Source organism: Thalia democratica, chromosome 4, assembly GCF_965202585.1.
Source record: "Thalia democratica chromosome 4, ktThaDemo2.hap1.1, whole genome shotgun sequence".
Lineage (NCBI taxonomy): Eukaryota > Metazoa > Chordata > Thaliacea > Salpida > Salpidae > Thalia > Thalia democratica.
The window spans coordinates 56,881,865-56,897,115 of record NC_139168.1 but is presented as its reverse complement, the minus strand read 5'-3'; positions in this window follow the sequence as shown (position 1 = coordinate 56,897,115).

Genomic DNA, 15,251 nt, shown 5'->3' with positions numbered 1-15,251 from the left:
TAAAAAAATTAAATTTTAAAGATTTTTTCTTTTCATAGACTTATTGTATAATTTTTTGAGGCTTCCTAATAAACTCTAGAGTAGTTTTTGCCTCAAAGAAAGGCAACTAGTATAAAGTTATGTATTGTGTCTAGCTGATTAAAAAAAATATTCAAAAACAACCATACACGTTTTTGTAAACCTGTAAAGTTTGTAATACGGTTATATAAATTTTGACAGTACGTTTCTAATTTATTTACCAGATTGTAGTTATCAGCAACGTAGTTAGTCGGAAAATACGCGTAGTTTATTCTTATTGAAACTTATATTGTGACCGAAATGAATCACTTGAACAATTTTAAAAATGTGATTTACATTTATAAATTATAAAGAAAAAGTTATTTGGGTGAAACTCAAAAGAGTATATTTTTTTGTTAGGGTATTGAAATAAAATACTAGTTTTTTTCTGTTTTAAGTTATTTTCATAGTTACAAGTTTTCAACTGTTACAATCTTATATTTTCTCAATCAAGATATACAATAATAAATAAATTATTTAAGTAATGAATTTATATAACAAAAACTATTTGAAGTTAATCGTTTGCTAATAAAGGTCCTAGCGAAATAAGTTCACTGGAATATATATTAATAACAAATTTAAACAGTACTTTTTCTTTATTTAACTAACAAATGCTTCAACGTAGCTCTGTAATGAAAAAAAGAATATAAGCTAAAGTAGGTGTATATATTTGCTTATTAAGAATAACAAAAACTACTTATAAATAAAGTCAAAACTCAGCCTTATTAATTTCTTTAAATATTTTTTGTTAAACAAATTTATTAGTAAAATAATTATGGTATTTCGTAAAGTCACGTATTTTTTCTTTATTGGAAGTTTTTTTTAATCTAAATAATTTATGTAAGCATGCTGTTAATGACCGAAAGGTTTGTTATTGCATCAAAACCTTAGATTATATTTTTAAGCACTCCTGTTCAATAAACTACAACAGGTAAAGAATGTTATATTTCATGACAAAAAGATTTTTTTCTAATAACGGAGAATTTTATTTGTTCAACTGAATTACGTATACAAACCTTTTTTAAGTATTAAATTTCAGAGGCAAAATTACCATAAGTAGTTTCTGGAATATTTTTAGTGTGAAGTATTAACAATAAGAGTTATAGATCAAAATACATTGTTATAAATAATTTAGATTTTACAAAATATCAATGAGAAACTAATACACAATATTTTTATTAATCAAACTATTATTAAGCTTTTTCATTTAGATCATAATATTTTACAGCCTAACTGAATTTAATTTTTTGCCAAGTATAGTTATAATTGTGAAGCTTAAAGAATTCTTTCAAATAAAATTCTATTTATTAATTATCTTAGAAAGGTAAGTTAGACTAAGTTACTATACCCTCATGCTAGTTCTTAACTTCTTTGAAAATATAGCTTATGGAAATGATTTCTGAAACTTAGACTAGAATTTTTTTTTTTTTTTACATATTTTGTAAATACAATTTTTAGCTGTTTACAGTAATTTTTTGTAAGTTTACGGATATTTGAATATATAAGCTTACGAAAGTTAAGAATTTTTTAATCTAGTGATGGTTAGTACTAAGCTTCTTTCACTTAGAATCAAGATCGTCATGCTAGGCGCATGATGAATTAAGTTCAAAAAGTATAACGACAAGATTGTTTTTTCAATTAAATATAAAGATTCTACTTTAAAACTAATTTACAACAGACAGCGAAATTGATGCCAAGTTACACTAGGCATTCTGTTACACTGTCCTGGACAAGACGTTAAAAGGTATCCGTGGTGTGCGACTCGATAACCGAAAGGTTTTTTCGTGCACCAGGTTGTAGAGCCAAATATTTTGAGCGCTTTTATTTTTGTTGTTCAATAAACATTTATGTAACTTACAGGTTCCAAAACAGCTTTTTCAATTTATTTTGACAGCTGAGCAAATAAGTCAAGGAACAAGTTCTATCTAACATTATTTTAAGTATAGTAAAAAAGTAAAACACTTAAGTAACGAACAAAAACTTTTATTAAGCAAATAAACAACTTCAATAAAATACAAGCTTAAAAATAATTTTAAAACTTAAAGTATATTATATTCTGTGTAATTTAAAGTTGATGACCTCTAAAAAGGTGTTATTACACTTTTAGTTTTGTAACATAACTAGAACTTTTTGTTTAAAATATACATTTTTAATATTTTACATATATGCATTTATTTGTTCTTAAAATTTGTTTAATACTTTATATTATATGTTATCTTCTGGCAGAGGTGCATCTGTTTCATTGAAAACATCTCCAATTTTGTTTTGGTCAACCTTCTTTTTGTACATGAATGCAGCAGCAGCACCTGCAATAGCAAATACGAAGACAAGAGGAACTGTGACAGCTGCTGCAGTATTTGTGTTGCTATCTTGAGCTCCAACTTCACCGATACTAGGACCTGGTCAAATTTTTCAAAAACCAATAAGCCTAAGTGTTTTAGAACAAGCAAAATGTTACCTTTTTTAATTAAAACTGTACAAACAATCGTTAAGGTCATTACCCCTAGGGGTATATGGCCTTAACACAATAAAATAAGAAGGGCCAAGGTCAATTAAAAATAATTTTTTTCAAGTTTTTTTTTGTATAATTAAATTAGAACCATAGTTATTGTTTTCACTATCATTATGCTTAAACAAGTATTTTGGAAGTAAAAACTTAAGAAAATTGGTGAAAGTAAAATGTTACTGTTTTTAATTACACTATTTCAACTTTGATATTAAACACAACGTAGTTTCTCATTTATAAGATCATTTATAAGATTGACTTTTATCAAATTTAGACCTATAAAAAAGTATATAAAAGTAATAAAGTAATCTTTTGCTGAATACGTGGTTTGAGGCATATAATTATTAAAAATATAAAATAAAGTTTTTAGTAAAATTAAACCAAACTTTAACATTATATTTATAAATAATACAATTTTCTACTCATAGAAATATTATTTTAACGTTTTTATGTAAAAGCAAATGAGCTATTTGATTAATTACAATTATTTATTTAAGTACTTAAAAAAGTATTTTAAGTTAAAAGTTGTATTTCTAAAAATTTTTTGCTCAAAATAATTAACGTTTATTTTGGTCATAACGAGCCTTAGAAAAAAAAGTGAATAAACATATAAATACAAGTTTTTGACTAATAAATGTTTGTTTGAGTTAAACTTAATATATGTTAAAGCACTATCTCTTAGGAAAACAAATCTAAATAAGTTTATATGTTACAAAGTAAACTAAAATGAAACTATAAAGACTTTTGATATTTCTATCTTATTTGTAATAAAACAAATTTAATTTACGATGATAAATCAATTATGAACAGTTTATTTTATCTAGGTGAACTCACAGGGAAAAAAAGTATAGAAACTAAAATATAAATTAAGTAAATAACTACAACTAATCGTAGTAACTAAGGTTGTAATCTTAACACTATATTTGATTGAAAATTACTTTTATTTAAAATACTATTAGTTGAAAAAGTATGTGAATAAAAAGTATAAATAGTAGTTCATGATAGCTAAAATAAGTTTAAAAAATAATGTTTTAAGATAAGTGTTACACTATCAGATACATATAGATTGAGCAGTTAACAAAAATAGCTCAAAGTAGGTTAGAATTTAACTCATTTATTATTTTTATTGGGAGATTAAAATGTGTACAGCTAAACAAAGTTCTTTGGTCTTATCGATTTAAAATGTAAAACAGATCATATAAATCAAGAAATTAGTAACTTAAACTTTTAAATCAAGCCCTTTTTTATCTATATATGTTTATAAATATATAAGCTATTACAAATAAAAAGTACAATATTTTATTAATTAATTTGGTGTATAAATCCTTGTAGAAAATAATAAACACATACAAATAATAAAAATAGCTTAAATATTATAAAATAATGTTAACTCTAATCAATTTTTATGCCATTTGTGTTAATTCTCTTAATAAATTTTACTGCTGGATATAACAAAAAAAAACGTTTAGTCTTTAAAAGGGATACTTATAATTTATCTGCCTTCAATTTTTTATTAAACAAGTATAGTTTGTTTAATGAAGATTTAACTAACTAACATATAACCGTTGATTCACAAATTGAATTTAAAAATAACTATAATTATCGTTTTGAAAATGTTTACTGATGCATTATTTTACTTAGCTTGAAACACTTATTTTTTACTGGTTATTTGTACAAGTTTCTACTAGCTGGTTTCAATCTTACAAAGTTCAACTATTACAGTTTTATTGCTTCCAATGGGAATCCTATGTCAACAAGCAACACAAACTGAGTAATATTTTTATTCTAAAAACTATTTTAGTTTTACATGCTTTAAAAACATATTCACTGAATACGTATTCATAACTTATTTGTCATTGATTTAATGAGTGTTGAACTATTAAAAAAATTTTATTATTAATTATTATATCTTTTTAAACTTAATAAGACAACTAAAAGAATTACAACTATGTTTTTTTTTTCTCATTTTATAATAATTTACTTGAACAACAATAACTTGAATTATTTTCACTTATACTGCTAATCAAAAAATTTCACGTACCTTTACGAGCACCACTTTCTCCAGAACCTTGATTATTTGTATCTTTTGAAGAAGTTTCAGTTGTTGTCTTACTTGAAGCAATACTTGCTGTTTCATCAGAACTGGACGATGCGGTTGTTGTAGCTTCTGAATTATTTGTGGCAACAGGATTACCTCCAGATAATTCAGAGTCAGTTTCAACATTTATATTGGAACCATCTGACGTGCTACTAGAAGGGGCAGTTGTTTCGTCTGCTATTGAATCACCAGATTTATCTGGTACATTAAAAGATTCATGGCAATCAGGGCAAAGGGTTTTGTCAGTGCATTCACAACAGTTGTATGATAATTTACAAGAGATTTCAAGTCGAACATATTCATTGCTACACAAAGCTGGTTTTGATTCCTTTGTAGCAGCTTTGCATTCTCTAGTTTGTACTATAGTTGGTTTACACGATGGGTATGTAAAGCTGCAACTTCCAGCTTTCCACAAAGTATAATCATCTGAATTTTCACAAACCGTTACTTCTTCTTCAAGATCCTCACAAAACTTTTTATCAATCTCATTATTATCACAATCCATACATTTTTGTACTCTTTTAGCATGTGTACTTGTTCCATCACAAGATGAAACTTCTACCCACTCTACTTTTGGAAAACAATCTCTAACTTCGTATTTGAAAGGACATATATTATAACCTTCACTGCAAGTAAGATTAACTTTCCCAAGTAAATTTAATTTCTCACCACAGTCACCTTCACATTTCCTGAGTTGTGTAGTTTTATTAAGGCAAGTACCATCTTTATCTTTTAAATTTACATGCCACTGGGTTTCAAATTTATCTCCTTCTGCACATATATCTCTCTTCAAAAAAGTTGAATAATCTAAACATCCTGCTTTATTTTCAATTGAAGTAAATGGTCCGGTTGTACTCGTTGAAACTAAATTGTCACAAGCGGAAGATATCTCTACAAATAATATGATTAAACATGCAAACTGCATACACTTAAGTGGTATTACTGTTCTCTTCATAGTTTATAATAACAAATCAAATGTACTACTAATTCTTTTAACTTGACATTCAATTTAATTTAAAACCATTTAACTAATAAACTTTTAACTATTACAACTAAAGATCACTTTGCATACTTAAACTGAAAATTTTATGTTAAACTATAATTACGTCATATTAAAGTACTTTAAGCTTCAAAACTATGTAAAATTTAAAAGCTTCAGATTAACAAATACTAAATAACCTTCAGGTGAAATTTTCAAAATATATTTCTTACCTAATCTTTCTATTCTTTTTAGTTAAATTAAAGGTACACCAAATTATATTTCTGCTACAAGATACGTTAAAAAGTTAAGTTCTTACCAGTCATAACAGACAGAAATACACTGTTTAAATTCAACGAAAAGCTTAAAGACAAACATCGAACTTAATAGCTTTAAAATATTTCTGTTTAAATTAAATACCAGTATTTTCAAACTTTTAACAGTAAATAGTAAGTGGTATTTTACTATGCACAAAAGTATAAGGACTATTCAAAGTATTTACAAATAACGTTTCTTTGAGATAGTAAACAAAATATAAAATTATTGGTTTCTGAATTAATTTTTGAAAACGCTTTATATTAAAGTGTACACAAAAATTTATATTTAGAGTTTTAAGAGCCGATGAACTTTGTATAAAAATATTTTACTTTAGAGTTAATTTTGTTTATTAGTTACATAACGCCAAGTAAACATGAAAAAAAACAGACAGACTTCTGCAAGAAATTGTAAACTATCAAAAAAAAGTTTTGATACAAAAAATCATTTGTTTTTGGTAGTACTAATTTTAAATAATATATCATTGTATTTGTTTTTAGCCTGAATAATAACTATAAAAAATTTTATGAAGCAGCTTCATTGTAAAAACTAGACAATTTAGTAGATAAATGTTTATAACATATTTAAAGTTATATATATCAGGGTTCGTGCGCGTCAGGCTAAAACAGTTTTTTTATTTAAAAACTTGAGAACCTCAGTTTTTCTCAGTTCAAATGCTTGAAAATCTTTGATTAAAAAAAATTGAGAAATCTTTTTATGATCAAATTGAAATGTGTTTTTATTTCTAAATAAAGATATAGTTATTAAAGACAAAATCAGTAAGTATTTGTAAAAATAAATGCTTAAATTTTTTTAAGAACCTTCATTATTTTGTTTTGAGTAGATTATATATGTCATAATTATAAAAATTCATAAAAAAATACAGTTTAAATATTACAGTTTAGTTCAACAACTTATCTGTTTGTTTGCATCAGCTATGTTTTTCACAGCTTAGTTGGTTGAACTGTTTTAATTTAAAGGCTTTATACCAATACTTTTTAGATTAATACTCTTAGCAGTTTATTCATATATTTTACTGTTTGTTTAAAGTTATTGGAGATATTCACAAAACTTAGCTTTAAGATATAAGTACTAGGTTTTGTGGGAGTACAAATTTTGAGTACAATTCATTTTCTTCAAAATTTTAAACGTTTTTACAAATTAAAAGGTAAGCTTTTTAAATCTGATACGACATCAACAATCAATGTATTTATTTAGAGCTTAGTATTTATAATTATGTATCAATTTTAAGTATTAGTCAAAATACTATAATAAACATATTTTAATTATTTAATACTCGTGTAAGCGTTTTATTTTAAATGTTAATAAGACACGATAATGCACGTCGTTTTATTATAAATCTTCTGGTTATAATTTTTTTACTTAGTGCTTAATTAAATTGAACAATTGTGTTTAGTAATATATATTAAGTTTCTACGCTAGTAATAGATTAGATATAAAACTTATTTTAAAACTTATCACTGAATATGTTATGTTAAGGGCATAGGGGTGGGGGGCCAATCACCTTTTTCACAATTTAGTCTTATTTTATTGAGTTGTAACTAAGCTATGAGTTGCTTACTGCATACTTTTGAAGCTCAAAATATTTTTGAGATAAAGCTGGTTGAAGTCGGAGACTATAATAGTACTAATCAAGGCCCCCCCAATACCTAAAATGACTTATAAAGGAGATTTTCCTTACTTTGAAAAAATGTCAGGCTAAATTGGTCTCAGTCAGGCTAAATAAAAAAAAATTCGCGCACGAACCCTGAAATATAAAATATCCAAGTTTTGTGCTCTTTATATTATCTAATTATGTTATTAAAGATGCTAGTGGACCAAACTATTAACTTTTTACTTTAGCCATTTGTAATACCACCAATTATTTAAAAAGTTGTTCAATGGTACAGTTTGAATTTTCGTATCTAAATTGCAATAATCTAAACCGCACAATATACAACAAAATCAACAACAATACATGTGCCTAGTTTTGTCCTCATCAGGCAGACATAGTCACGATGGATCGTTGTATTAGTCAAACTAGTTTGATTCAGGTTTTTTGATAATTGTGATGGCAGAAAAGCATCTCAGCTTTGCCGACAATGGCTAAAAACATTGCTACTTAGTTTATCAAAAAGGAAATCAAGTTTAAAGTAAATCTATAATTATTTTCTATAAAGTATAAGTTTACATCGTCTTTAAATGTTTCTTTATATTATTTATCTATATTTTTATAGTATTTTTTAATTGATTATTTGATCATGATTTTAATAATATTTTGCGTACATAATATTTATTAATTGGGTAAAAAGCTTTTAATTTAGGCTAAAACTAATTTCACTAAATATAAAAAGAAGCAACTGTCATAGACGTTCAGTTTTATAACTAAGTAGTATAAATAACAATCTATTTTAAACTTTTAAGTCCGAAATATTGGTAGTGTATAATAAAACGATACCAAGTTCAAAAGATATTTTATCAAAATTTTTATACAGTTACTTTTATAAAAACAATTTGCATAGTAATTTTTCTTTATTATTCTAAAACATGTTTCTCTATGTTTAACAACTTAACACAGTTCCACAGAGTTGTTAAGATCCAAAAAATTAACACAGTTTTATTGTATATTTCAGCGAACTTGAAGTTTTCGCCGGTATGGTACACACTTTTTAGCCGAAAACGCTGGGTTCAAAATTCTTTTTCTTTGCTTTTAAATTTAAAAAAAACCTAAAAGTAGTAATAAAAGACTGTTATATAAGAAAATAAATTATAATGTATTAAATTTATAAATTAAAACTAAAAGAATTAGAAAATAAGTTAAGAATTTATAAATTGTATACTAAATCCGATGTTGAAAACAAAAATATTATAGTTTATATATCTAACGAAAATAATGAACAGTGCAATTTAATTTTGGATACACCATGATTAAAACATAGAAAATACTTAAAAAGTCATACAAAGTTTTGATAAACCAAAATGATAAACAGTGCAATTAACATTTAGCCTAAGTGACATTAGATTGTGGTGACGATGATTAATATATATAAATGAAATAAGTAAAGATTAAACTTATAGAATTAATAAAGTTGTTAAGCACTCTTTCTTAAATTCATTGCTGCCAATATTTACTATAGTAACCACAGTCTACTAAAAGCACCATTTTACCCTGTACTGTTGTGTTTTCTACCAAGAAAACCGGGTGGGTGTCAGAATGACACACCGACAAAATAACACGGTGCGTCACTTTGGCACAGCGACAAAATGACACGGTGGGTCACTCTGGCACGGCGACAAAATGACATGGTGCGTCACTTTGGCACAGCGACAAAACGACACGGTGCGTCACTTTGGCATAGCGACAAAATGACACGGTGCGTCACTTAGGCACGGTGCGTCACTTTGGCACAGCGACAAAATGACACGATACGTCACTTTAACAAAGCGACAAAATGACACTGTGCGTCACTATAGCATGGATTAACAAACTTATAAGCAAAACTAAACTTCTTCAGTAATATAACTTTTAATTGTAAAATTTTGATAGTAATTAGTTAAACAAAAGATTTATTATATTTTGCCAAACTATAGTAGCTTGATAAATTTGAAATTACATATGATACAATGCTTTAAAATTTAAGTCATAGTATAAAAACAAGAATATTCTTAAGTTTTATTTTTTACGTTTCACGACTTTTTATATTTATGTAATGAATAAAATTTAGTACTTTTTGTTAAACTTTTAATTAATTATTATCAGGAATTGTTATAAAAAATAACTAAGATTTAATTTAATACAGATTATTTCGTTGTAAGATTAAGTCATGCGTGTTTTAACTCTAGTTATTAAAAATACAGAATTAAGCTGCTTTTGTAGTAACTAGCCAGTTATAATAAATATGTTTAATGTTTTAACCTAGTAGTTTGTTTAAACATAAAAAAAAAATTATTACTGTTTTTTGAACGACAAAAGGTTATCGCTCGAAAAGTTATACCAAAGAATATTTCAGTTATCGAGTCGTAAATCACATGCTTTAACAATCTATTACGAGCAGTTAAAATAAATTTTTTTAATGTAAAGTCCTAAATTTCCGAAAACATACAAAAAAATATTCAACAAAAGTTAATAAGTTAGGATGTTTACTTAAAACTCTTATTGAAAATATATAATAAACTTGTCTAAAAGCAAATAATTAATATAAACTGTCCTGGAGCCCAAATTTATGAAAAAGTCAAAAATAGTATTATGAACAGTTGAGAAAAAATAAGAGTCTGATGCAACCATTCATGCGCATTTATATATTTATCACTTTTGAGAAAATTAAGCACTAGAGGTTATACATACAACATTGCTGCTGCAGCCTAGAATCAACATGTTTTTGAAATTGTATTTATTTATTGATTTATTCTAAGTCTTTTTAATCACTCATTACTACTTTTAAGTATCTTTTGATTTTATTTCTAAGTAGTTGAACACCTTTAATTATAAACATTCTAAAATAGCTTTCTCTTAGTATTAAACTGTGTTTTAAGGGTTTTAAAACATTCAAAATATTTTGTAAAGTAAAATGTACCATTCACTCATTTTAAAGCCTAGTTTGTATAAAATACCATTAAGTACAATCCAGTGATTATTTAAAAAATTTTGAACCACAAAAGGTTTTGGTAATAGATTATGTTATGAATATAACACCATAGTTTTATAATAAATTTCAAAAAACAAAATCAATAATTAGTTGTAATAGCAACTTAAGTTTCTTATATTTAAAAATTATATTCTAAACTTTAAAAAAAATATTACAAAATAGTAATACACTGTTTTATAACTTACTTTTGTTTTTTATTGTTAAATCCTTTCTGGTAAGTCTAGTTGTTATATTAAGAAAAAATCAGGAAAAATTTTATAGAATTAATATGAGCTTTAGGGTAGAACTGTTGTAGAAAATATTCAAGTATGCATTGTTGTACAATTTGTATACAACTAACTGATTTTCTATGCTTAAAGTTTTATTTAATGATTATTTTATTGAGATTTTGATTTTATTCAAATTTTAAAATGTTTTTTATTATCCCTTTTTTTTCATCATTATATTGATAAGATTTAAGGTGGTTTACAAAGTTTATCTAAACTTTAAATAAATACATTCAACTTATATTTTTATATAAAATATCACTTGATGTTGAATATCAGAGGCTGCTCGTCGTGCCCTGTATAGCGTGCTTGGGGGCAATCACCCTAACCTCTGGACTTTTGTTGATCTTTTAAAGACAACACAAAACTCCAGAGACTTGAGCGTTGAGCACGCTATATCTGGCATACCACCGCCACCAAAAAACATTAGATTAAGACAAGCAGATCAGAGGTTGCACACTCTTGTCTCCGAATTCGGCCAAAGCACAAATTTAATTGAATTTCTTAAAGGAATTTCATACAATTTTTCTATGAACTAAAATTTTTGTTTATGTTCCTTTTATTTTTTGGTAAGATATTTTTTTAGACTAACTTATTAGTTTATTTATTTTTGTCTGAGTTCGTTGTTTCTTTAATTAAAAAAATAAAACTAAAACATTTATTCAATGTAATTAGTTTAGGTTTCGACGGAGTCTTCTTAGGTAAAAATCATCAGTTCTTCAGATAAAAGCTTAACTAAGGTAGAAATTTATCTTAATACATTTTACTAGCATATAACCTTTTACAGTTACGGCAGAATATATAAAATATTTAACTATCACTATCAATTTTTTTAATCTTTTTTGTTGCACCAAGCATTTCAGATAATAGAGTTTTAATAGAAATATTACCATTAAAACTTTCATTTAATTTTTCAGAAACAATACGCATATTTATTATGTATATTTAATGCCCCTTTTAATGTGTGCCGAATGCCCCTTTTAATGTTCAGTTAAATACCAAGGGTATTGCCCAAGTTTTAATCTAAACTAGTAACAAACGGCGTTGACACAACTTGAGTCCTAATAAATCAAAATTAGTTGTTCTTAAAAATAGTGTATTAAATGTTAAGATTATCGTCAATTTAGTTAATTCTATTAAAGTTAATACTATAAGTCTTTTTTATTTTTACAAAATTTTGTAGCCTAAAATATAAAGAATTAAACTTAGAGTATGGCAGATATTATAGTATTTTATTGCATAAAAGGAATTAAATAGCATTTATATTTAAAACAAAGTCAGTAAATAAATTTCATAATAATACAGTAAAAGCAGATTTTAATTTGCTTTTAAAACATTTATGCTACTTTATATTCTTAAGTTTTATTACAAAGTTTAAAAAACTCGGTTTTTTCTTAACTCTGTTATGAAAATAATACTTAATTTTCCATTTTTAATCTTGCGAATAAAAAATGAGTTTTCGTAAAAATAAATACATTTTCTAGAATTTCTAAAAACTTTTTTCTAAAATTTTAAAACAATATTGTTTATTAATTGGGAGATAATTTCTTTCTGATGAAAACGTAAAAAAAGAAAATTTATTTGCTTTTGATATAAAATAGACAACATTTTGAAAGTATGGGGCCTTCGGCAGTAATTGGTGAAAGCGATGTGCTATTTACCTAATTATCATGGGCAACCAGTGGTCTCCAATATCTGTATTGAGATATTGGAGACCACGAGTTGCCTAAGCTTTAGGAATATTCTAATAGGAATCAGACGCCTAATCCATTAAAAAACGCAGCGAGAAAATAGTTTAGATAATTTCTGATCAATTTTTTAACGAGTTTAAAGTCTTGACAATATCAATTGCGATAATGTTTTATTTTGCGAAGTTTTACTATTATAATAGTAAGAAAAATTGTATTTTGTTAGAGCAAGTCTACAATTGTATTACAATTGTGTAGTAGTGGTTTATTCAGTTTTATTTAAAGAGATGCTTTGCTAGGGAATGTTTTGCTAAAAAACTAATTTATTTGCTGTGATTTGTTCTTATACTTTTATCTATGCATTTTTAGTGCTTAGGTGCACAATTTTACTTGCAAAAGAGCATTACATTTCTACTTCTAAGAGCACGATATATGTTGCAACTAACATAAGTCGCATAGAGGAGCAAAATTTCGATCTATTAAGTCAAGTGCACAATGATTTTTTGAAGATGTTGCTACTAACGTAAATCGTCAGGGAACGCAGTATTTTAGTTCAAAATTGCAACATATTAAGTCGCCAAAAGAGCGCAAGTATTACTTTTTTTAAGTATAAAAACGTAAAATAAGAACCGCATTAGAATTTAGAATTACAACAGCAGAAAAGTTGTTTTCGATAACGTCTGAGTTTTAGTTTATAAAACAAATTTTCCTCTGTGTTTACATCTACTAGTTTATTGTTTTGATGTGCTGAATGATTGATCTAAAATGTAGATTGAATTTTTTAAATCAGAATGTTGCTGAAGTTTATAAAATATGTTTATATGAGTTTTTATCTTTCTAGTCGTAAAATGGCAAGTCATTTTCTAAATTTCATTACTCCTTTCAAGTTCTAGTACAAAACTGTGTTTAAGTTATTCCATTCGAAAAAAATCAAAAATAAATTTCCTTTAATTTTGGCAGTCGTATTTTGTTAAAAAAGTTGCTGCTTTTGCATCTTTGTGAACGTTGTTTGATACAAATAATTATTTGTAGTTTATTAAGCACAACTTTTAAGCACACCTAACACCTTGCTACTGCTTAAAAATGAGTATATTGTTTATAAGTACGACGATGGACAATAAAAGGTATAAACATTACGTGTTTCAGTTTATTTTATGAAGTCACAATCAAAAATTCCTGCGGTCTTTGTTTTTAGAGTTAATCAATGTGATTGTTGCTGATTCTACAAAACCGGTTAGAAGACAGGAAACCGAAAAGTTTCCCAGAAAAGTAAGATCGTTGTCCATACCAATGAAGATTGAAGTTTCACAACAAATCGTTTCCTCCTTATGAACCACCGTGACATTTTGTCGCTGTGCTAAAGTGACCCTCCGTGTCATTTTGTCGCTGTGCCAAAGTGACCCTCCGTGCCAAAGTGACGTACCGTGTCGTTTTGTCGCTGCGCTAAAGTGACTCTCCGTGCTAAAGTGACGCACCGTGTCATTTTGTCGCCGTGCCAAAGTGACCATCTGTGCCAAAGTGACGCACCGTGTCATTTTGTTGCCGTGCTAAAGATACCCTCCGTGCCAAAGTGACGCACTGTGCCAAGGTGACGCACCGTGTCATTTTGTCGCTGTGCCAAAGTGACGCACCGTGTCTATTTGATGACCGTGTCATTTTGTCGCTGTGTCATTCTGACCCGCTCCTAGAAAACCAGTTAAAATTAAAAAATGGCTAAATGACAAGTAAGCAGGAGTGGAATTCTATGACCCTAAATTAGCTTTTTTGGATAAATGAAATTTAATAAACCATGATAAATGTTTTTATGAATTTTTATTTTTTTTTACCTAGTAATTAATTATGTGGACTATGTAAATTTTAAAGATACAAGATGGAATGAAAAACTTTGTGGGTTGAATACAACCATAAATATGCATACAGTTATACTAACATATAAGTACAAGTATTAAATAGATACTAAAGATTTCTAATAACAAATATGTTTTGATTTTATTATGATAGTTTTTATTTTAATTGATTTTACTTTAGCAGTCATTTGTAAACTTTGGTGGCTTTAAATATATTTGTATTTGGCTTAATGTAGGTAGGTAATAAACGTCAAAAATCTCCTAGGCATGCACTGCCAGCTGGGTACAAAATTTTGCGCTGTGTTCAAAATGCGTACCTAGTTGGCAGGTAACTGTATTAGACAAAAAAGAAAGTAAAATACGATAAACGTTAAATAAAAACATACTTTTATAGAAATAAAACAAATACTGAGAAAATTATCACTAAACATACGTTATGATTAAATTTATAAAGTAACGAAAACTTAATATACAAAAAATGCCATAGCATAACGTAAATTTAATAAAAGTACTAATAAAATATATAACACAACCCTTTAAAACTAACTTCCAGGTTAAAAAGTCTCAACGCTTAGAAATTTTAAACCTGAAATAACTACATTTGTATAGTATTAATAAAATAATTAAATATTTTAATGGAAGTGTAGGTAAAATGTAACTATAAATAATTTTTGAACTTTAGCAGTATTTAATTTAGATAACTTGTTTTTTAAGTACTTAATTGATTTTAAAGTATTTTTTTGGATATTTATCCAATTTTACTCAAAAATATTTTATTTGACTATTTTTTAAAAGATTTAAATGAATATTCTCTATCCTCTCTCATTAAACTACATACTGTGGTAATTT